Source organism: Chroicocephalus ridibundus, chromosome 3 (assembly GCF_963924245.1).
Source record: "Chroicocephalus ridibundus chromosome 3, bChrRid1.1, whole genome shotgun sequence".
NCBI lineage: Eukaryota > Metazoa > Chordata > Aves > Charadriiformes > Laridae > Chroicocephalus > Chroicocephalus ridibundus.
The window spans coordinates 25,237,843-25,263,526 of NC_086286.1; the positions used below are offsets into that span (position 1 = coordinate 25,237,843).

The following is a 25,684-nucleotide window of genomic DNA, read 5'->3' on the forward strand; positions in this document are numbered from 1 at the left end:
CAAATAGTAGCATTGCCATATTTGGAGTTGTAGGACCTCTGAAAAGCTTATCTGTGAATTTAAGATGGAGAAAGTTAGGACGCGATGCTGCTATACTGAACAAAATTTTACATAAAGAAATTATGTTCTCTATGCATGAAGCATAGTAGGCACAAGCTATTAGTATTCTTTTTTAAAAAAGTATGTACTTTTACAGTTTTTAGGTAATATAATTCAGATAACAGTGGTAACTGAAGATGTATGTGGTAACAGCTCCTTTTTTTTTAAACGAAAATTTTTTACTTTATGCTAGAGGTGTGGGTATCTAACCTATTGACAGTTGGTTTGGTTTCCCAAAAATTTAAGTCAGAAGCATTAAATGCTGCAATTGGTATCCCTGGCCTTCAAGATGGATGACACTTCTGGTAGATGAAGCATATTTGGTCCTTTTTTTCCCTGAGACTACAAAGCTTTTTAACAGTGGGGCTTTTCTCTTAAATTCTGTAGTGGTTTAGGTTTGTGTAGGAAACACTAGTGACAACAGTGAGTCAAAATAGTTGTGTTGTAAATTGTATTGATATAAACTTCACCAGATATTTTCCATAGCGAGCTGCAAAGTATTGTTCGAAGCCATGCATGGTATTGCATGTTTGACTGGTAGACAAGGAGGAAAAAGAGTTTTTGGCATGATGTCTTGTTGCTCAGTGACTGCAGACCAAATTATAGATACGTCTAATTTGGGGTGAGTCTGATTCAGGACAAAAGTTTTTTACTGAATGTTAGCACTTATTAATAGAATTAGCAAATAGGGGTATCTAATGGGTCCTACCCCTGAGAAAAAAGCAATATTTGTTGGTTGGCTCACAGGGATTTCATGCATCTTGTTTGTGACAGCACATGGGCAAAGGACAGGGGGCCGGGGGGGGGAGCTGGCTGGCACACCCAGTGGCTGCAACCAAAGAATTGGGGATTGAGGCACAAGGCTTTGCATGCCAAGTCGGTGACAGGAATAATAGCTAAGGGAGACTGTGGGATTCAGTTTTGCTAAGTGTTCATGGCAGATTGGTGAATTTTTATGTTTGTTTTTTAGCAGGTTGGTTGTAGTTTGTGAAAAGTGTGTGTGTGTGAGTGATGTCGGTGACCGTGAGAGAGGCCACTCTGGCAAGGAGCTAGGGTCCAAGTCCATCTCTGAACAGAGGTATGCCTAATATGAGACTGATTCCGGCTCGAGTTCTCTGAAGCCAAGCAGTCAGTAGGAGCTGGGAGCCTGCAAACAGGGGAATTGCTGCGGTTGGTAGAAAAAACTTAAATATTTGTGCATAAACTTTAGGCAGCAGACATTATGACAGATGAGTGTGAAGTACTGATTGCAGATTGAAACTGAGTTTAGAGAGAACAGAAACATGCTAGGATGGCAGATACGTTTGGAATTCAGGTATAGGAGCATATGCCTATTCAGGAATGATAAAAATGAAAGCTAAATGGTGGAATAGCACCAAATAGTAATTAAATGATAAGAGGGAAAGAAAGAAGAAAGAACAGCACAGATTGAAAATAATTTCTTTGGAATAAAATAATTCTAGGGGAAGAGAAGGCTAGTAAATGAATTCTACTGAGGTAATCTAGGAATTTAAATCCTTGGGTTTGGATTTAGATGTCTAATCCATTAGAGAGAACTACCACTAAGAACTGTGTCATTGCAGAGACTTATTCTCCAGTTTATAGGTGGGAAATTAAAGCTCTACTAACAAGAAAAGGGCCCAAACGTTTCTGTATTTTCTGCATGAAAGGTTTCTTCATCAACTAGTCGCTGAATTAGAAAGTCTGGATACCAGCTTTGTTAAGTGATGAGTACATTATTAGAGATGTGTAATTACAGATGTGTAATTACAGCGTATTCATAACTAGATTCAGATGATATAGAAGAATAAATAGCTCTTTGGTTGTGTAGGTACACTTTTGGATTTCAAAGAGAGCAAACAAGTAGGACTACTTCAATGAAACAAGATGAACTGTGGAGCCCAGAGATTGAATGGAAAAAAGGCCTGGAGGTTATTAAAAATAAAGATAATAGAGTTAAGAGGAATGCCTGGCCTTTACAAAGAAAAATTGGAACTGTAGTGCCCAGGCTTATCTTGCAGTTAGAGATGGCAGAGTCTGCAAGCACTGGCTAATCGGGAAGAAAATTCACAGAGAATGCTACATAGGAATAGAAATAAAGCTGTAAAGATGTCAAGCTGAATTAGACTTTGCAATGACTGTTAAATGGTAAAAGTTCTTGAGAATTTTTTTTTGTGTAAAAAAGGCAAGACCTGTGTACAGTGAAGGTGTGCTTGAGAGTAAGGATGACTTGAGTATGTTCTCCAAACTAAATACATACTTTCCTTCTGTTTTCAATAAGAATAATGATAATGGTCACAGAGCAAACGTAAGCTGGGTAACAGAAATGAATGTATGGAAACAGAAATGATCATAAAGAGTTAGAAAAATGAATTTGCAAGCTTATTGTGTACATGCTGATGCAATCAGATGGTCTTTGTCCAAAAATTCTGAAAGAACTGGTACATAAAATCCTTTGACAAAGAGGTATTTTATGCAAATCTACCAAGTCAGAGGAGGAGCTATGATGTTTACATTTAGGAAGAAGAGTGTCATGCATTCATACTGGCCAGCAGCCAAGTACCTAGGCCCCCCTCATCCCCACCAGTGAAACAGGGGAGAGAACAGCAATAACAAAAGTGAGGAAACTCATGGGTCAAAATGAAGACAGTTTTAACAGCTGAAGGAAGGGGGGTGGGAGGGGAACAAATGATGCAAAGGCAATCACTCGCCACCTCCCACAAGCAGACCACTGCCCACCCAGTCTCCGAGCAGCGGCCACCTTGAAAGTAAACCCCTGTCTCCCCAAAGTACTTCTTTTACACCAGTTTTTATTGCTTAGTTTGCATATACAGTTGCAATACAGTTCCATACTGTATTCCATACAGTATGGAATATTCCTTTGGTCAGTTTGGGTCAGCTGTCTTGGCTGTGTCCCCTCCCAACGCCTTGGCCCAACCCTAGTTTACCACTGAGGTGGCAAGGGGGGGTGGAGTGGGTGCCGCTATTCAAGCACTCTTCAGCAATAGCCAAAATACTAGTGTGGTGTCAATGCTGTTTTAGCCACAAATTCCAAACACAGCACTATACAGAGTGCTGTGAAGAAAGTAAACTCCATCCCAGCCACAGCCAGAGGAAGGAAAAAGCATCTTGGCAATGCAGACCTATTTGTCTTGACACAGTGGCATATGAGGATTTAGAAAAGATCTTTCAAGGAATAGATAAAGATGTGGAGCTAAATGAAAAAGGGGATAAAATGCAGTGTGGATTTACTAAAGATAGCTCATCACTGTCTAACCTCTTAGCTTTTTTTTGATGAGAAAACTGATTTTCAGGCAAAGTAAATGTGTCAGATTTCCTCTATCTGGAGTTCAGTTTAACATTGATGTGACAACCCGTGAGAAGTTGTAGGGTCAAAGGGATTGCTCATGGGGAGGGTTGGCAATAGATACTGCTCAAAGGAACTTGTTTATAATCCTGGGGGTGGGGGATGAGGGAGGCAAAAAAGCAATTGAATTCCTTGAGAATTAGTTTTTGAACCAGCTTTGTGTTATATTTTCATGAATGATCTTGGCAGAAATATTAAGCGTATACTGATAATACTAGCTGGTAACATAATGTGGAGAGTCATCATCAGCAGAGGAACAGTAAGATGTCATACAGGAAGAATGGCATTATCAAAAGGACTAGAGTAACTGGCACAAAAAAGAATTGGTGTTACAAAATGCAAAGTAATGAACTTGAAATCCCTCACAAAATCTTTTGCTAAGTAGTTAATCGTTAGAAAATTGATGAAGTAGTAGTCACAGGTAGTAATGATGAGTTACTAGCATGATATGGCTACAAAAGAGACATTTATTGGGGAAATGTATCAGGAAAGGCACTCCCAGTAGCGAGAGGAAAGCATCATTGCTGCTGCTCCAAACTCTGGTGAGATTTCGTGGAAAATGCTGGGTACAACTTCCATCATTCGTGTTTAAGGAATATACTTCAGAATGGAGCTGCTAAGCCTATGATGACGGTGAAAGGCTCTATGCAGGTCTTACAGAAGATGACTTGGAGAACCTTCTTTTGTGACTTAACCATAGTGAAGAGTAGGAAGTCATACAGTTTTCTTCTCTAAATCTGTTGGATTGTAAACACCAGACAGAAGAAACTATTTAAGTTGGAAGCTGAGTCTGTTCTATTGCAGCAGAGTGGTTTTGAAAAAGCATTCTGATCAGAATAGTGGGAATACGAAAATGTTTGAGGTTTTTTATGTTATTTCAGTAACTTTCATTAAAAGGGCAATATGATACAGTGCATCCAACAGGAAAAGATGGGAATTCATATAAATAAATTTTTATGTAGGTGGACTGTGGGATATTTTCTCCCCCCACCCCTTTTCCTGCAATATGACTGTTAACAACTGCTGCCAGCAGGATGTTGGACATGAGTCACAAACAGTCTTGGAATGGACTGTTGAAAAAGCTACTTGAAACTAGATAGCATCAGTCTAAGAGTAACTTCATACTTTTTAATAGTTTATGCAGCCGTCTTAATATGCGGTATATTGCTGACAGAGCTATTGGCTATCCATTTCTTTGCTCTTTATACCCAATAAGCATTTGAGGAAAGTCATCCTTGAAAAGTTCCACTGAGTAAGTTGCAGTGGATTTGCAAAAAAAAGTGGATTTTTACCATCATTTTCTGCTCTCCAATTAATATGACTTATTTTTCTCTGATGATGTCTGCCTTTGCCTTCCACTGCTTACACTTTGTAAATGAACTACTCTTTTTGTTTTGCAATTTCAGTTTAGTTTGTGTTTGTTGTCTATTTGTTTGTTTTTTAAGGCCATAAATTGTGGATCCTGTTTCCTTGAAATTACTGCCACTGTTCTAGTTAATTTCAGTTGGTGAGGATCAAGTCCTTCAGGCTTCTGAAAGTTTTAGAGTCTTTCCGTGTGTTTGATCTTGATTTAATGAAATTTATCACTGTATCTTTTTAGGTATATATTAGCAAAGACTCTGATTGAAGGTACATGGTGGAGTAAAGGATATATAGCCTTAACTTAACAGAATCTGGTATGCACTGAAGTGAAACCTCAGGAAAAGTGGTGTCTTAAAAAATTAACTTTTAAAGAAATAAAAAATTTGAAAGTGTGGCAATGCATAATTAAGGCCAATTGTGTACCTCATTATCTCTGCATAGTGATACCAATATAAAATTCGTGCCACTTAGTAACAACAGCTCCATTATTTATTTTCTTTTTCAGATTCACTGTTAAGGGTCTCTCACTTTCCTTTTGATATTTCAGAATTTATTTAAGCAATTAAGAAGAGTGGAATTTAAACAGGAATTTTCAGATACAGCCAAGGCTGCTGAAACAGGAGATTCTTTGAGAACATGTCAGATTGATGTATTTGTTTCATATTTAGTGTCTGGAATTATAAAAATAATCTTTTTACTAGCCTTTATTTTGCCTGATCATATCGATGTAACTCTGCCATGTTTTGGCAGACTATAGCACATTAAAAGCTTTAGAAAGTAAGTTTAAAATCTAAATGCAGAGAGGTAACCATGACTGAATTACTCTCCTGGGAGGAAAATGCTCTTAGAGTGCCTATTGAAATCAGCATTATCATTTCAATACATGTCAAATATGAGTCATTTCCTAGTTTAGGCAAAATTTCTTTATAAATCTTTAAATCTTCCAGTTCTTTCAAGAAAAGGTTAAAGTACTTATGATTTAATGAGACCGCTTTACATCATAACTGTTTGACTATCAAGAGAAAACTTGTCCTTTCCAATTTGTGAAATCCTTTTATTTTCTGCACAAGCTTTTGCATACTTTAAAATTTATATTAAAAGCAAAGAATCTGAGACTTAAAAGCAGAGAGGAAAACATTTACTCTATACACTCTCTGTGTATGTATTGCTAAATACAAGGTATTGTAAACTGTATATTCCCTAAGTTTTGTAAGGACGTGAGAAAGCAAGGAAGCATTTTAATTTAACAGATCACTTTGATCTCCTGTTTGAAGTCATCACTTACTATCTGTTAGGAGTACTTTGTCAGTCCTAAGAAGCGAGAGGAGAGTTTGCATCAATTCTACTTATTAGAACTTCTTGCCTATTAATTGCAGTTGTGTGGTGAAAATATTTAGGAGAATGCAGTCTGTCCATATGGTTGGTGCTGTGCTCCCAATAGACGGCAGAAATAAAACATGTGCCACAATCTGTAGAATGTATTTGAGTGTCTTTTTAGAGAACTGTTCATGGAAACAATGAGCATAGCTTCTTGGCAACTGCTTCATCATTTAATCGTCTATGGTTGCAGGCCATTCAGATACTGCTGTTGAACTTGCAGCCTTGTGTTCTTTGATATTAGTAACTTGCTGTGCTGCATCCAGAAGTCCTACCGTGGTGCTTGCCTCTTCTGGTCCATGGGTACTAAGGATGTCGACTTTGCATTGATTTGAAAGCTCTTTGTTGTTATAACCTCAGCTCCTTGGAAAACTGCGATATTTCTTAGATGCCTCTATCTTCTCTTCACTTATACTATCTCTTGAACTACTTCCTTTCTTGCCTGACTGTGAGTTCAGACAAGTTCTTGCATATTTGCAGGTTTAGATTTATAGTCTATAACAGCTGCCTGGGAACACAAGACAAGTAACTTCATCTCGGCCGAGGTCTTAATTTCAGAGGATGTCAAAAATACAGGTTTTGTCAATGCCATCTTGACTACACTTCTGGTAATTGCAATTATGTTTTTTTAATTGCAAATCACACTGAAGTCTGTCCAGACTCTATATTATATACAGTAGGAATGGAACTAAGCCTTTCTATGACCAATGCTGGGAAGAGGTAGTATTGAAGGTTTGCAGAAGCTATGCCTGATTTTCCTGGAGAGTTTCAGATGAGATCTGAAATCTATCAAGTTTCAATTTGTTTTACAAGCAGTTTGTTTCCTTATACAAAAATATGTGGCAGCCTGTTAAATTGTATTTTTAATAATGGAAGCACTATGTTAAGAATGATTTGCCTTCTTTTTTTTTTCCCCCTAGTCTCAAGTCTTTAAATATCCTGCAATTCTTAAGGTTGTATTTTTGGCATCTGGTGCATTTTTTCTATTTTAATTTGATTTTTATTTTTAGATAAAAATGTGTAAAAGAGAGATGAGTAATGATCTGTGGTACTCTGGAATTGTAGGGGATGGGGGGTTTTGTTCTCTCTTCTTTTTTTTTAAATTAAAAAATGACTTTCAGTCTTCTTCCTAAGCATACCATAATTTTTTCAGGATAATTAATAGCTGTGAATCAAACTTCTAGTGACCAATGCAATACAGCTATTTCTGTCATTTGTAGTTACAGTACATAAAATATCATTTGTAAGCCTATTTTTTGTTGGAAAAAATTGTTATTTAATATTGTGGTGGCATATGAATCTAAAAGGTATATCATACCATGCAGAAGTAGCTTGTGTACTTCTTAGAGGACAATGTTTTGGAAGGTGAAGAAAAAAAAGATGTTCTTCAAGTGTTCAAATTCAATGTTAAGAATAATGGTAAAAATTGCAAAGCTGGGTTTGGAAGAACTGAGAGAAAGAGGTGTGTGCCATTTAACAGCGTCCTGTGAATTGAACTGTGGTCATTGGAATCAACCATTTTCAGATTGCTAGAAATCTGGAGTCCTACTGGGAGAAATATAAGCAAAAAAATATTGTTTTAACTAGATAGCCCTTGATTCTGAACTAATTTCTTAAATGCATGTTTATGTACACCACTTAAGTGGGTTACCAGATATGTATTGCATTGCTTAGTGTACCTTTAGGTACATTTCTGCAGCTGTATGACTGCTTTTCCATTTGTATGTTTGTGTGCCCTTGAGTTGTGTAGAGAGCAAACTTTGAAAGATTGGAAGTAGCTGTGTGTACTTGATATGGCTGTTGGTGTAAAGCATAAAAACACACAGGGTACATCTACATTATCAGTTTTGTTTACAGGTAGAGTTCTTTTTGATACAGGTTTGCCTTCTGTCTCTTTGGAGTCTTGTGTTACCAAAGAGCACTGCTGATACACCTGTTTGATTCCTTTCTGGGGAGACCAAGCTTGAAGTTGTACACTGGAGTATCACCGTTTAAAGCATACCATTTGTAATGTGGGCAGAAGGTCGTCCAGCAAGTAGTTCTTGGCATGCACAGTATGTGAGCAGAAAACTGGCAACTGGTTTGAACTTCTTTGCTGGTAAAGACGGAGCACAGATATTGAGCTATTGTCCTTCCCTCTTTATGGTGTGCCAGTTGCACAGTAGATGTTTTTACAAGACACTTGAAACTCTTTTGATAAGAGTCTAAAAACTCCATGAGTACAGCCAAATAGAGAAGCTTCTGCTTTTCCTGGTTATTTAAAAAACAAGTATTTACTCTGTTTGGTTTGGGTTTCTGTAGCTTAAAGACAGAGACTTAAATCAGAAGTCTCATTAAGAAATGGAAGATGAAACTTTCAGATTGTCTTCTATGAAACCTCCATTGTTTATGTGTGAATTCTCTCATGTACATCTTGCGTTATTAGCTGTGCATGCAGCAAATGTAAGGTGACATAAATTACATGTGTAGATTGTGTACAATGCAAAATCTGTTACGTGCTGGTCCACAGGAGGAATCTTCTGGTAAGTCTTGATGAATCCTTCTCTCATGGAAGCAAAGACTATTTATTGGCACTGAACAAGTCATCAGCTTGGCTGGAAACTTGTGAATTCTGGGATGGAAGAGGGGGAAGAACTCTTCTTGTCCATGTATCTCGTTACAATACCTCAGCTCAATAATGCCATAATTTTTTGCATTGTTTAGGAACTGCTGAGTTGACTTGACAGTCTGTCTAGATACTCTGAGTATGAAAGAAGAGTTGGTGCACAGAAACAGCTTTCTTTTAGATACATCACTGACCTGTTTTCTGACAATCAGTGTTTTTGAAGCTTCTTAAGCTAGACTGTATTGAATGGCCACTGACTGACCTGTTTTTAGTTTAATAGTCTATTTCTTTTTTTATAATTTATATTTTGGTATTGCTGCTATCTTGTGGCAGTGAGTTCCTCATGCAACTATGGCTATGTGAAATCATCCTTTATTTTAAATCTGCTGTCTGCTAATTTATTTTTGCAAATTTCTTTTGTTGGTTGCTTTCTACCTATCATTCCCGTGCTATTTGATATTTTGGTTATAGAACTTGATCACATGATATAATTGTTTATAAACTGGATCTCTCCTTACATGGAAGGCATTCTGCAGTTTGGTCATCCTCACTGATCTTTTCCGAAACTTTTGGGGTTATACTATTATAATTTTGGGGATACAAGGGTCAGAACGCTACTTGTTATTCCAGATACTTTCCACCATAAACTTCTAAACAATGAAGTTTTGTGGTTTTGTTCTTCATTTCTTCCCCAATAAGGAATGTGTTTCCTCTTTGCCATTGAGCACTTTGCTCATTAGTGGATGACTACAGTAACTCCAAGACCACCTTTTCTGAGCAGTGACGCTTCAGAACTTAATGTTATGTTTACATAGTTAAGAACATTTTTCTGATATCTACGACCTTGTGGTTAATACGTTTAGTCTGCTACTTTATTGCCTCTGCCTCAACCATTTTGAAATCCTTTTGTAACTTTGAAGTAAGCTTTGACTTTTACTGACTGGAAGTATTAACTACATCCTTTTTCACCTCACTAACCGCTGTTTTCAAGCCTATACAAAATGTTAAATGCAGAGGTTGTTGGAGTTACCTACTGATAAACTTGTGTCTGTGTTATATTGGACGTTATATTGGTCAGTTTCTCGTTATCCACATGCATCTCAACTGCTTCAAAGAACTCTAAGTTGTACCTTGATTTCCTCCCACAAAAGCCACTTTGTCTTTTCCAGTATACAATATTTATCCATGTGCTTTTCCAACCAATTCACCCTGTATAGGCTTGATTTGATGGTTTATCAGAACAATTGACTCAAGACCTGGTCACGCGTCATGTCCATAGTTTTAATTTCTGCATTGTTCTTTGGTCTGTGCAGAGCTAATTGAAAATTGCATTTTCTATTTCTGCTGCTTTTCTCATCTCCCGTTGAATCTGAAGGTGCTGCTTTTTCTTTTTTATTTAAAAAAAAAACCAGGCTGGAGTGCCAGCTTCTGTAGTATGTTTTAATACGGTTAGCTCATTTACTTTATGAAAATTTGAACTTTCTTTAAGGTATAGCAGCACTTTTTCAGTGGTGTGACCTGTGTAATTGCTGACATTCAGGTTCAGACATCTTAGGCTTTAGATTTTAAAGACAGGCATATTTTGTCACAGTCTACATGCATGTTTAGTTAGGACAACTTGATTTGTTTCTTTCTTAATTTGATAAAAAGTGAACTGTCCCTGCTAGGGTATAGGAGAAGCTTACCCTTCTTTGATTCTATCTATTCCAGAAAAGCGTCTCAATTCCAAACTAAGTCTTTTTTCTACGCACTGTTTGTTCAGTTGTGTGCAGAATCATGCAACCTTGCTTGCCTGACCCTTTGTGATACTGACAGCATTTCAAAGAAAGGCACTGGCTTTGATCCTCTGCCTCCTGAATTAAAGCCAAAATATTTTCATCTTGAACCTCTCCTGTCTCCTTTCCGGTGGTATTTAGGTGTACCATTGCTATTGACTGTGATTGTAGATGGCCTGTGTATCTTGTGAGGTTCATCGCTGTTGCACCTGTAGGCAAATCAGCATGTGGTATTCAGTGGCAGCATAGATTAAACTATCAATATTGCTCCTAGTCTGACATTTCAGAATTGCAAACTTCTGTTTCTTTCCACTGAAATTCCTACTCTGAAGATTTATTCTCAGTACTCAACATATGTGCCTTTCTCTTTCTAGCTTGATGGCCACGTCCCATGGGACTTTTGTGGTTCTTGGAGTCAGGACTGGTCAACAGAAAAAGTATCTCATTTCTGAGCTTCTCTAGGTGGCCTGCTTGAGTAGATATTCTGTCTTTTCAAGTTACTACTTGTGCCTTATGTGTGTACCTCTCGTCTGTAATGCAAGTAATTAGGTATGTAACAGGTTGGTAAACTGGATTACTGCTCTCCTGCTGGACTTCCAAGTGTATTTTATTATATTTGAAGGGCTTTTATCCTTTTCCTTAAATTGTGTTTATTGGCGTCCTCATCTTTGCTGTTTATCAGTAATCTCCCTGGCCTGTCTGCCCCTTAACTCGAGGTCTGTATACTGAAGTGCACAGGAAACCAGGCTGAGGAGCCTCCCCTGGTCCTCTCCTGGCCCATCTTCAACAAAATGTGGTTGAGGGAGCTGCTGCATAAACTTTTTCCTATAGCCATTTCCAAAAATAAGCTACCAATGGTAAGCTACTAAAATACAGTCCTCCAAAGTCAGATTTGGTCTATGTTCAGTTAACAGCACAGTTTGGATCTACTGCCGAGCTTTGCTGGTAAGATGCTTAGTAACTCTGGAGAAAAGCAGTTATTATTAACAAATGAAAGTTGAAGCTTACAGTGAATTGCCACCAAAAAGAGTGTAGGAGAGTTACAGTACAAAGGAACAGTTGAATGACCGTTTCTAAAGGACTTTGTGATGGAAGGAAGAAAGCAGGGCACAGAGGAGGAGGGAAGGGTTTGAAGTAAGGTTGGTGGGAGGAATATGAAAAGAATCAAAGGCAGAATTTTGTGAATCCTTGACCATGAAGAGAAACTAAGCCTTGAAAGAAAAGATTAGACTTTATTTGCAAAAATCCCTTAACTGGATATATGGAACTGTTGTGGCGAGGCATTCAGAGGGCAAGAATAATTGCTTTCTTCTTATGTAAATCATCACAAAAAGAGGCAGAGGGACAGATTTTCAGCCTTCTAGTCCCAGCAGAGCTGTTCAGCTGTTGTAGAACCAATGTATTCTTGCATTAAATTTGGGAATGACTTACAAGTCCCAGTACTGAACAGTGCAAAGTGTTGCAAAATTCTTCACATGTAATCAATTCAAAAGACTTGAATTTAATCTACAGCTGATAGTGTAATACAGGGTTAATAATTGTACATTAGTAACAGCTCCCTTCATTTGTGTGGGTATCTGCTTATTCTTTGACTAGTGAAGAACAGAGACTTTATTCAGAAGGGACGTTTCATTTGACATCTACATCTCATCCCTAATTTACATGATTACAAGTAGTTCAGGAAAATTCAGAATCAGTGGTAGTGCTGTATTTTAAATGGAGGGGCAGAGGGAAAATGTGCATTGTTATGACATTATCTAAAATGTACTTTCAGACCTTTTGTTTCAATTAATTTTGGCAAGTCTATTTTATGTAACCGTTTTAGCTGCTAAAAAGCAGCTCATTGAATCCTTAATACTTGTCTCCTTTCATGTTACTATAGTGATCATCGGATCTTGGATCTGATTTGTTCTGTGACTTGGGGAAAATAGAGTCATTATGCAGCAAGAAAGCAATTGTTCTCCATGTATTTTCAGATCTGATGACTAGGATCCTCGTATTATGTTTTATTGTTTGGAACTCATTTGCAGCACAAGAGTCACTTGTTAAACCTTTCCATGTAAAAAGAACAGAGATTGATCAATGGTTAAAATAGTAGTTAGAGCAAAGCTTATTTGTTAATTACTTTAGTTTTTAACGGAATCTGTATTTACAATCTTGAACTCTTGGGTTCTCTCTGCCACTCCCCTGCCCAGATACATTTATTCTGTCTGAGGCATCAGTAATAGATTGATAGAGCTCTACTGACACAGGCAATAAAGAACACAGGAAGGAAGAATACAGTGCTGGTTGGGGTAGAAAGTGGCAGAGCTGTAGTTAACCATTTTAATGTTACTTCATACTACTGAAATAAGGGTAAAGTACTTGCCAACAAAAGATTAAATGAAAATTGCCAGTCCATAATTGGAATGCATACTCTGTGGCTGAAGGATTACTAATCTCCTATTCAACTGTTTATTTTAAAACAATGTTTACTTATTTAAATACTAATTCATCAAAAATACAGATCATTTCAAAAACTGTCTCTTTTTGCATTGATCTTTCTGTCTTCAGCCTTGTTTACCAGATAATTGACAGTGTGGGTTATATCACTCAGTTTTTAACACAGTACTAAAATTACCCTTGTCCAAAAATTAATGACATACATGATTTTTATTTTGGATCCTACTGCGTGCTGTTACTTGCTTTTTTACATCTTGAAGGCTTCATTCATGAAATAGCTATTAGTTTGCCTTAAGCCTGTAAACCACTTTATGGGTTGGTCTGCAATTCCAGTTACTTTCTGATTTCACTGTTTGGGGTCAAATTTGTATTAATACATGGTTTGTTCTTGAACAGAGAGTTAATTGCTTCAGGATCACTCCAGGGTTCCATGTTTTTCTTCCCCTTTCCCCCTCCCCATCTCTTTTTTTTTTTTTGTTAAATTTATGTTGTCCTTCAGGGAATTCAAGCTGAACTAGTGGATCTATGCACAAAAAGGAAGACTTAGATTGAAGGAAAACCATTTCCTGTTGAGAAGGGATTAACATTGTAGGAGATAGTGAAAAAGAAAAGTAAAGGAGGGCAAAAGGAAAAGCTAAATATCTTTTATACAAATGCTAGGAGCATATGTAATAAGACTGCTGAATTGGAGTGACATGTTTTCAAGGATAAGAAAGATATTATTGGAATAAGAGAGACAACCAGGAAAATGAAGGGGGATTTAAAATGCCAAGATACACAGTTTTAGTGAAGGCAGAGCTAATATAAAGCTGGAAGCGATGTAACAATATTGCTGAGGGATGATACACAATCTGCAGCAGGAAACACCCCTGCTTCCCATACCCCTGCCAGCCCCCTTTTTTTTGCCTTTTTTTTTAAAAAAAAAAAACCTAAGTTCAGTGGTTTGCATACAAGGTAAAGACAATTTAATGTAGTTGTGATTCCTAGCTGTTGCACTAGACTTGTAGGTTGTTGGAAAAAAAACCCAAGCAGTAAAAACTTTTAAGACATAAAACGGGTCCCTAAGAAAACAGAACTTTGATTTGAAGAATGCTGGAGTGTTGAGGAGGAGACAGTAGGAAGAGAGATCAGGAAGAGAGATTGTTGGAGATCAGTTAGGATATTGACTGTTAAAACTACAAATGAGACCATGTTTCCACTGTTGCTGTAAGATTGTTGCCTTTATTCTGTTACTGAAACAGTATAGAATATTATCCCTCTTATCATGGAAAGATTGCAAATATAAATCTGGAGGTAAGAAATGAAATCAAATGATCATAAAATTGCCAAATTTGAAATGGTTGTGGGGCTGGGGTATGTGCTAGACAGAGGAAGCAGCCCTAAAGTCATTGATTTTAGCAAAGCTAACTTTGAAGGAAAGCAAAATGCTCCCGGGATTTTTGCCTGCAATCCTGTGATGAATGGGAAATCCACTCCACACAAGTAGAGAGTACATAGTGTATAAAACACGTAGAGAGGCTGCAATTAAAATTCATCCCAGTTAAGTCAAGAAAAGGAAAGGCCGATATGGGCCTGAGGCAAGAGAAGGAAAGGCAAAGAGACAACTTGCCCCTCCCGACCTTATGCTTTTTCTTTCCCCTTCGCTGTTCTTTACCATTTCTTATACTGTCCCTTTATCCTCTCCAGCCCTTCTGTTTTAAGACAGTTCTGTCACTGTGGTCCCCGATGAGGTTTCTTCCTCTAGCCTGTTTTTTGTACACTGGATTTCTCAGAGCATGGGCGTAACTGTTCAGAGTGCTCATAAGATGGGTGTGAGTCTCTCTTCCCCCCCAAAATACTTAACACTTCCAAAATACTTACAAAATACTTCCCTGTAAACAAGGTTGCAAGCTGTATGTAGTCAACATATTTCCTCTTCCCCAACTTCCTTTATCTGTTTGTGGCTCAGGGATGATTTCAGTTCACTGTATGGTGAGGGAAGGAATGAGGCAGCAGGAGCTGGGGGGGCCAAGCAAGTGGGTACATAAATCACGTAGACAGTGGGGCTACATGAAAATTTTTAGAAAAAGGCACTGTGCTGCACTGGAGCATCTAAAACTGAAATGGCAGGAGTTCTCTGAGAGAGAAGGGTCAAACAAGCACATGGATGGTTGCAGGTGGTGTTCATTTCTTTTGTGCAAAGTTAGGACACGAATCAGATCTTCTTTTGGGACCCAGTATGCAAGATGCTTTATTGTCCAACATCCCACGTACACCCATTATCTGACATCTTGTTTCAAGCTATAAAGAACAGCTGTGAGGAAGAAAAATTTGACATATATGAGGTCTGAATCTCGGCAGGTGTAAAATGGCACTGCTGAAGCTGAAGGCAGTTTATAGTAGCTGAAGATCTGGTCCTTAACTAAAGCAAACAGTTTGAACAAATTTTGATCTGGCATTTTATTTTTAAAAGGTGAACAAAAATGGTAACACCAAAAGTGGATTTCGGACAGAGATTTAATGGGACAGTGGTGAAAGATCAAGTGGTCTTTTTCTGTCAGTCAATCTGTATTCTCTCTTTTTCTTTTTTTTTAAGTCACAGTGATTTGTTAGCTGGAGAAATTTGCAACAGGCAGAGAGGATGACCGTGTGGTCTTATGGCACTCAGCTGATGACCAGTTTCTGAAGATGGTATGAGGGATCATAAAGTTTAGTTCCATGTGTATTGTGATGATAGTTGCATCTATATTTAAAGCTTTCTGTCACCGAAGCACTCTTGGTGTTGTCAGATGTCTATTGGACTGGATGAGCTGCAACTTCTTGCAATTGAATGTCAATAAGACCAAAGCAATTTTGGTTGATTCATAGCGCCAGCTTAAGCATATTCACTTGCACAGATTACATTTGACAGATAGTTACCTTCAGCTGAACTCTGTGGTTAGAAGCCTTGGTATACTCTTGACAGTGAGCTTAGAGATGATGCCTTATGTTTATTTCATATCCTGTTTTTGCCTTCCTAATACTGCATGTGTATGTCTACATTTAAATAAATTCACAGCTGAAGTACTAGTCAGTCTACTTGTTATCTCTGGACAGAATGTTGTGATGAGTCAATTTCAGTATTTAAAAAAAGGTGTTTTTTCCCATTTAGGCAGTTACAATTTCAAAAGTCATCTAATCGAGGATTTTTATTATCAGGAACTCCTGGAAAAGTGTCTGTCAAAGTCTAACAACAAGAGTAGAAGAAAGAAAAAAGTAGAGGGTAAAGCCAAAGATGAAAAAGTATTATTCCTTTTGGAATGTTTTCCTGGTATTCTACCAGTTTGCTGGCCTGATGGAAAATATATTCAACACAGGCATTCTTACCCTGTTATATTAGTAAAAGTTAAAATCCTTTAAATGCTGCAACAAGATTGTGCATAGTGTCATCAAATACTGATGTGTGTGCACATCCCCTATGAATCTTGTAAAGAAAGGCATCTTTCCAGGTCTTTTCTTGTAACAGTCTGAAATAGTCTGGGTTAAAATACAGTTTAATTCACTGATTTGGTTAGTTGATCCTGCTTACGGTGAACTTACGTATATTGAAACTTCTTTTGGAGCATACTGAAGAAGAATTAAACTTCTGAATTATTTCAAACCATTTCCCCATGCAGGTGCCTAGTCATCTTAAAGCAGCATCCTGATTTTTGAAGAAAAAAAATCAGTGATTTAATGCCAAATAGCTCAGCGTATACCTTTTCCGCTCACTCACAACTTCAGTTCCTGTTTTTAAAGGCTGAAGGTGATTTTCCTATAGGAGTCTCCTAAGGAGACTATCACAGGAAGATTTTGGAGTTTTTACTTCCTTTTCTCAGTGAAGAATAGGAATGCAGCATCCTTGAATTCTGATGTGATTGAACTAAAAATAAAATACTTAATAAATTAAACCACTTTTATTTCATATTTTATTTAGGCTGGCGTGCTTTGGTGAGAGGCCGGTTGACTTTAGATTTTTGGCTATGGTTAGATAATGAATCTCAGCCTAGAATGACGTTTGCATGGTTTCCTTTTAAAAATGACAGAACAGTTGGAAATAAAGGAATCTCCCCTAACCATGAATCACAGAATGGTAGATATGAATGCTAAGATAAGCACTTTCTTTTTTAAAATCATCATAATAAAGTCCCTGATCATGCTGTTACTTAAGTCAATGGTTGCAATGCCCCAAGACCTCTTTGTTTTCTTCCTGTAAAATGCTCTTTAGCCTGAGAACAAAGATGTGTGAAAAGCATCACATCCAAACCTACATAGATGCCAGGGTTGCAGCTTGCCTCTATCTTCTTGTGCTCTTTTCCTTCAAGCTTGCAGCCAAGTTGCTTCAAAGGCTTGAAATACAGAGGGGTGGGTAGTAGGTTTGAGTTTGCTCAGAAACGCAGAGTTCTTATAGCTTAAAAACTTCATTTTTTGCCATGTGAGGGTAGTATAGGATTTGAATATAGAAACACAGGAATTTAGAAATGTGAAAAAGTAATTTAATAATGTCAGGAAAAATAAATTTTATTATTTCTGTAGCCTTTGCATTTGCTTTAAGATAATGGGCAACCAATCTAAAAATAGTATTGAAGATTTTAAGTAACTGCACTGGCTGTATAAGGTAGTATTCCTTTTCTCCTGTACGTGCTAAGAAAGAGAAATGCATTTGAAATCAAGACAGGGTTCTAGCTGAAGCAGCACCAAGCTCACTAGCAAGATCATCAGGAAGTTCTTTTCCTGGTATAGAAGGTGACATTTGTCTGTCAAGTGTTATGCAGATAAATTATTTGAGCTGGCTTGTCCTCCTGGATTTTATTCTTTAATTTCCACACCCCTCCCTCCCCCCATCCCCCTGTCCCTATTAACATGGTTATTAGTATCTTTTTTTGGTCTGTTTGAGAACAAGACCCCAGACAAATTCCTCCTGACATATTCTTGTTCTCATATGTTTGCTACATAATTTCATTATCTCTTGCCAAGCTTTAGATCTGCCAAGTTGCCTCTGTGTTGTCTCAATTTTAATTCCAAATAAAAAAATTAAAATGCGAAGAGCAAAAGACTAAAAGTGGACTCTTATTATCTTAGGGTTGTAAGCTTTGTCTCTAAGACGGGGAAAAATAATAAAAAAAAAAAAGAGCAGAGGGGATTTTGATGTATGTAAGACATCTGCCCAAACATCCCTAGCAATAATGTCATCACTGCCAAAATGTACAAATGTACACTACAAAAACGTATGGTACTGCTTATTCCAGAGTTATCCATTCAGTTAAGGTTTTAAATTTGGGTTAGGCTGCACGTGGTATGTTTTAAGGAGAGATAAACAATATAAGACTGTACAAAGAGGCTGTGCACCAGTGCCATGAGTAATGCGTGGAGTAGGAGGTAGTTGAGTGTGGCGTGGAATCCTGACGTATCTGCAGACGTTAAGCTGTGGAAACTACCACACCTCTTTATTTTCTGAAGCAGTCATAAGGTTGCCTGAAGGCTTGGAAAGAGTAGAGGAATTTTGGGATAAACTGATTATTTTGTTCCCTGTTTTTATTAATGTTTGAGATAAATAGTCCTTGGGGGCATGAAATCTGCTCCCACCTGTATTCACTACATTTTTGTATTTAAAAAGAAAAGCTAAATATGAATATACTAGAACAAAAAAGGAGAGATAAAAATCGGTAGAATAATGCAAAACAAGAGGAATAAGGTAGAACTGGGGGTAGGAAAGGAACCTTTGAGGTGGATGTTCAAGATGTTTAAATTCTTTAATTTATTCAGTGAAGGAAGTTTTTGAATTGTGTCAGAAAGTTGTCTGCTGTTTCTGATGCATAAATTTAGGGACACATAGACAGATTTTTAAAAAATATGTAAAATGCAGCATTGTGCTTTTTGGTTGCTAGCTCTGCTTAAATCACAGCTGAAAGTAAACTTGGATTCATGCTAGTGGATTCATCCTGTTTTTTTCACCAAAATTCCATTTGTCCAATTTGTGTTGTTTAAGTCCATATCACTGACCTTTCTTCTTTACAGAAATTCACTTACAAAGGCTGCGTGGAAGCCTTTGTAACTGCAGCTTCAGCAAGATTTGCAATTATGCAAGAAAATACCAAAATACATACCTGTGTGCGTCTCATCTTTGATATGCAAAAGCCCTTTACTGCATCTTTCACTAACTGTTCCGCTTCTGTTCCATGCCTGCTTTCCCAGAGTAGAGATGTGAACCCACATGTCCCCCAGTGGTAGAATATGCCGTATATCTTTATATGAGCAGGCAAAAAGAGCATATTTAGACAGGTTGAAGGTGAAAAAGATTTTTATGCTCAAGTTTCTGATTAGACTATTATAGCAGCATCGCTAATTCCCCTCCTTCCATCTATTGTCTTCCCTCATCTGTTGTCATCAGTGACCACTGTTGATTTGTTGACTCTATTAAAGTATTCAAGGAAGCCACAGGCCTGTCATTTTGGTCATAACCTTAATCTGTTTTCTCACCTTGGGAGAAAATGTGTTAATACACTGTCTGTTTCTATAGACTGAGCTCATCGAAAAAGTTCCTGATGGAACAAATCTGCAATACATTTAGAAGAAAAAAAGGATTTTTTTTCTGAACCTTGGTTATTTTCACAGATAGCTAGCTATGTTTAGGTAGCAACTTTTATAAAAACCATACCAAATTAAGTGACTGTAAGCAATTGTAATGGTACGTTGTGCAGTAATTTTTGAGCTGGGTGAATCGCAACTTCTCCTGATTTCTCATAATCTCTGATTCCTCGTTATTTCTGAATGATTAAGCAAATCATTTATGCTAAATTCTGCTTTAATTTACATCTCTGTAAAGCCTGTGTAACTTTATTGATTCTGGAGTTGCTTTAGCTTTTATAGCAACTAAGGGGAGGGGTCATTTCTGCCAGTTTGCTGATCTGGAAAATAAATGGAACATCTTTTTTTACGCCTTACAGGTAAATTGTATAGCTGCCTAATTGCTTTTCATAAAGCACTTTAAAATTCTTCATATTGGGTGTCACCTTCTTTATAATAATCATTCCTATTATTTCTATTTCTGAGAAACTTCTTGCTGTGCAAATAGACCTTATTTAAAGGATGAACTAATGCAGACTTGTTTGAGTTTTCTTACAGCTTATTTTCTGTTCAGTTATTTGGAAGAGAATGTGCTTGTTTTCTCATATTTGAGAAATAAGCTTTATGTTTTATTTTTTATTTAATTTTTAAATTTAGCTTGCATTTACAGCTAGCAAAAATTTGGATCTGTAACTTAAAAACTAGCTTGAATGTTGTTCTTTTTTTTTTTTTTAATTTTAGTTTGCAGATACCTGATATTTGGAAGAATCTTGTTTAGTGTCTGGTCCATATCTTAAATTCCTGAAGTGCTGCTTTTTCATCTTGTTTGAAAACAGTGGTGTGTGTCCATTATGTGTTTTGGAATGTATTCAATTTCCTAGTATTTATCTGAAGATGAATTTTTGGTCCTTGTCCTTGTTTCCTACATGTCAGTCATTCCTGCCCCTGCCATCTGAGACTTTCTTTGATGGTATAAATAGCCTTAAGAGCTGAAGTTACAGTTGAAGTGTTTGCCATCACTAAATTGTCCGGATAACTAAATAGGCCAGGGTTGGTATCATTTGGCTTGAATGATTGGAAAAGATTTTTTTCTTTCACTTTTGGTGCCAGAGTCTCTCTATTGTGGAACTCCTCATTTATGGCCTGCAAATCTGGGAAGAAATCCATCTGGTTTCTTCATCTGTCTTGCCAGACACTGTGATCTAGCTGTTAGAACAATGGATGATGAAAAGAAACTTTCATACAAAGATTAAATTGTATTTTATGGTTACTAGAAGCTATGATGAATAAGAGTAAAAAGATCTAACTAGTGGAAAAGATTCATGTTGTCTTGAAAGAACTCCCCTTAGTTTATCTGTAATATTTTAATATTTTTATTATATTTTAATATATTTTTCCCATGCGATTAAATATTAGGATAGGAAAAATAACCTAAAGGGAACAATTGTACTTATTAAAAAACAGGTGGGTCTTTGAAACATATAATAATTATAAACTCTAAAACATTTGGGGAAGAGACTGCTGCATCTTTTGGTTGTGTTCATTTAGTGCAGTGGAGTTTTAATCTCTGGTTAGCGATCTTGAGCTCTGCTATGATATATTTGTGTATTCTTTATTATTTTTAATGGAACAGAAAGGATTCTTTTTCCATGTCTCTCCTTCCTATCTTATTTGAGATAATTTTGCACAAGGTATGTGGATAATATCTGCTGATGCAAAAAGATCATAGCGTCCACTGGAGAAGAATTCACTTTCTTCGTTTATTTTGTTGAAATGACACAATTCTGTTCTATATGGAAGAGACTAAAATTGTCTCAGTTGCCTTTATATATATGTAACAGGACATTTTGATGACAGGATAATTAATGTGTGAAGAAAAAGTGTATGTCGCTTAAATGTGTCAGATATCACACATGTATGTTGCTATGTAATATATGCATGTGTTATTAGCTGAAAGCCAAAACTTTGTAGATTGAGGTCTCAGGAGTCCCCCAAATTGGCTTTGGCTTGGAACATGCCATTGTATCTCAAAAGGGGCAATCAATATAACTGTTCCTTTAATTGATACCCCAAATGTCTTCTGCCTTTGTGTTAATGAAGAGGAATATTAGGCTTTTTTTTTTTTTTTAATTCATACTGATAATTTTTTATTGAAAAGTTAAGTATTTTTATTATACCTGTTATACTGTTTAATTACATATTTATTATACTATTATACCTATAGATAACACTTCAGTGAGAGGCTTAAAAGAAAAAAGAGAGAGAGAGAAAGAAAAACCCCATCACATTCTTGAATCAGTCTATACGGTGTATGGCATTGGGAAGTATCAGTTTTTGCGTACACGGAGCAGCTACACAAATTCGTGCAAGAGAAATCCATGGCAAGTTATTAAATATATAGAAATATATGGAAACCATGGCTGGCTGATGAAGTGGTTTGAGGTTCAAAAATTATTCAGGAGCGGTGTCATAGGTGCTTACCATGTTCATGTTTCTGCTTTTTGCCAGTTTTTGCTCAGTCTTAGCCAGTACAACTGCTCTGAAGTACAGTGTTCGATTGTGATGCTTCTTTTTTGCCACACAGGTTACTGCAATATAGTGGAAGCTTCTGGTAGCAGTTAATACATGAAAATACTGGCTTTTGTTTACATGACAGCTGTGGCTGATCCAAACCAAGTGGCAAAGTTCATGTTAAATTTCATGGTTATGCCTTCATGGATGGGGTCTGAGTAGTACGGATCTTTAGGTGAGAAACTACAGTTTGTTAATGCCTTTTCTGTCCCTATCTCATTTTATAAGTGGTAGTTCATCCTTCAATGTGTCCTTCATTCTGCACTACACTGGCCCGTAGGGTAGGGAATTATTCCTAGGTGGGCAGTGGTTGGTTTTGGTATTTCTGGCTCTGATGGGCAATTTGCTTGTGTCGGAGGACTGTAAGAACTTCATTCGGGATGCACTGAAGGAACTTGCCTATCAACTTATTGGCCCAGCACCTCTTATCTTTGAAACTCTTCTGGATCATAACAAGAATGCTATTAGAGGAAAGGTTGTGGATATCTTTCACCATCTCAGTTCACCATCAAATGGATTTTCCATTGCTTGGAATTGGTATTAGGCTCTGCATTGGCAGAGGCTAATGTGGTTGCAGAGTGAATTTATCTTAGTAACTAATCCTTGCCACCTTCCTGTGAGGTGATTTGCTAAGTATTTGACAGATGGGGAAGCACAGGAGGGAGAGATGGCTTCAGAGCTGGGATTAGAACGCTGATGTCCTAGGCTTCTGGTCCTGTGCTCTGCACAACCATGAGGCTAGCCCGTTCTACCCATCTTCTGTTACTCTCTTGGGGCAAATTCCTATAGAACGTTATTAATAAAGACAACAGGGGAATAATCTTATTGTCCTAGTCAGGAGGGAAATTCGTCTTTTATTGCTGTGGTATTGTATGCAATTTAATGCTAACGGTCAGGAGACCTTAAATAACTACATCAAACAGCCGATTCGGTGCCAGCCTTCCTTCTTATTTAGCTTAGTCTAAACTGACACCAAACTTTGAGACATTCCTCTCCTCCCACAGTGGAGAGCCGCTGGGATTTTTTTATACCACACATGGTTTCCCTCCTACATTTTCCTCCCATGTCAGATATTCATACCCCCTTTAATAACCAGCAGGGGGATCATTACATTGAGCTACTGCCAAATGCATAATGACTGCTGCCTTTGCCTTACACAGTCACTGCACTACTGATATCCAATTCAGCATTGTAAAGTGCTTAGGGCTACCTTGGGGATGTGCTATATTAAACCCAACTATTCTAAATCCTATTTAATACAAAGAGATTGGGGGGGGAGGGGGGCGGGAGATTTAAAATTGTCATTAGTCACCTATTTTCAACAAGTAAAAACACCTGGTCATTTAGGGCCCAATTCTGTCACTCTTAAAGTCATAAATAGCCCCACTGATGTTGATAGGAGGTGCATGAAGGCAAGCACTCTCCTCACCATTGGGGGAGGCAGAATTGGGTCCTGTAGAAGCTGCAGCTGAGGTAGTAAGTTTGCAAGGAGCTGGTGGGGGTGAGTGCACCCGTTTCTGAATTCCACTTACAAATGTTTTACAGTGAAAACAGGAAAGCAGAAACATGCTTCATATCTGACTAAAAATAAAGGTACTCTTAAACTTGTAAAAGACAACATTTTTATTTGAATGATATGACAGAGCTGCCACAGGAGTGTTACCTGCTATAAAGAAAGCTTAAGAATTATTACCTTTATTAGACCAGTGACACTGAGCTTTAGCCATACATTTCTAACTTCTGTCCCTCTACAGAGACAATTTTCTTTTCTTAAATAAACTGTCATGCTAGTGTTAATATATTGTTGGCTCCTTCATACTCTGAGAATACTGCTGATATAAAACATGTATATGTTAGATTGGTAATAGTATCTTTAGTGTAGCTGACTAGAACAAATGTGTTTCCCTCATGGCTGTGCTAATGTGATAAAGGAAAATTGGCTGTTCATCAGCTTTTGGCTGGGTAAAGACAGTAGAGATGGAACCACATTCTTTTTTATGCATTAATACCACTGAGAACTTTTCACTAGTTATATTTCATGTGCGGGCATGTTGTGCAAAGATGTTGTAAAACATGAGATAATGCTACAAATAACAAAGTAGAAAAGCCTGTATCTTTTATGATGATAACAGTCAAACACCAAATGACAGTAACAGGCTGTAAAAAATGTGATGCAGAAAAAAAATGCAATGTAACCACCAATATACACATATACTTAGGCTCTTGCAAATAGGGCATCAGATGTTTAGAGGGCTTTGAATTAAAATTAAATAAAAAAACTGTTGTATTTAGGTCATTGATGTGTCAACACAAAAGATAATTTAAAATGGAGAGATGTATTTTGAGCAGTGAAACTCATATGCAATAACTTTTTGAACAAATCTCAAGGCTTAGTAATTATGGTAATAGCCTTCAAATTTCCATCAGTGGAAGGGCAATAAAAATTCCTATCTAAATTTAGGAAATATTGACTGAATCTAGAAATGGCAATGAAGCTCAGCGTGCATGTGTATGTTTGAAAGTGAAGTTTAAGGAGAAAAATTCATCTGTACAATTTGGTGTGAACCCTAAAAAAAAAAAACAACAAAAGGAAAACCAAACCCAAAACCCCAACTAAAACAAAAACAATAAACCTCTCCATCTTCTTTCATATTTTCTTTCTTAAAATACTGATAGACTCATGTTGCCCGAGGCACTGGTGCTGATCATCTGAGCTCAGATTTATAGCTAATTGTGTCTGTTTATCTTGGTCTGAAATTTGAAAGACTTTATTGGTGGAGTAGCATTGTGAGTGCTTATATTGTGGTTTTCAAACTGGTATTTTTTCAGGTTCTGGCTTGCCCCTTTGCAACAAATTATTCTGGCTTGTAAACCTTCTGGTTGTCCTCACATATATATTGTTCTTATGGAAGCAATTATTCCAGGTTTATTTTGTTTTGATTAGCGTGGGTATCAAGACAGGCTAAAGCATTCAAGTTTTATTTGGCCTCTGCAGACATGATTCACCAGGCATCTATATGTGCAAAATGAAAATAACACTCTGTAAATGTCAACAAAAGGATGTTTCAATATCTGAAGGCTACCGAGCTCTCGTGTGAAATAAGCCTTATGCAAGCTAATTATTCCTAAAATTCAAGTAATTTCCATTTGGCAAATAAATCACTTTCTGAAAAAAACGAGACTGACTGTTTATTCAGTAAACAATTCAACAGAGTTCCAAAGTTTTGAACAAGTTGAACATAGTTTCTATAATTAACTTCATTAATGGGAAGCTGACTATAGCCACAGTGCCTCCAGTTTTCATTTTGGATGTGCCTGTGTTTTTTAAATGAAAGTATTGGATTTCATAAAATGAAAGGCGGAAAGGCACTCCCATATTATTGAATTTTTCTAATTTACGTAACCAAAACATGACGATTTTTAATGCAAAAAAAGTACTTTGTAAAAGCTCAGCATCTTGTGACTTTGTGGAGCTGGGAGAATGCCATAAAGTATTTCTATGAACGTTAGGTCAAATTTAAA

The 25,684-nt window shown here is 37.1% G+C and overlaps 1 protein-coding gene across 1 annotated transcript in view; it reads left to right on the forward strand.

Annotated features, from left to right (window-relative positions):
* The window catches only part of USH2A (usherin), a 395,028-nt gene that overhangs the window by 9,318 nt on the left and 360,026 nt on the right, over positions 1-25,684 (forward strand). The window lies entirely within an intron of this gene.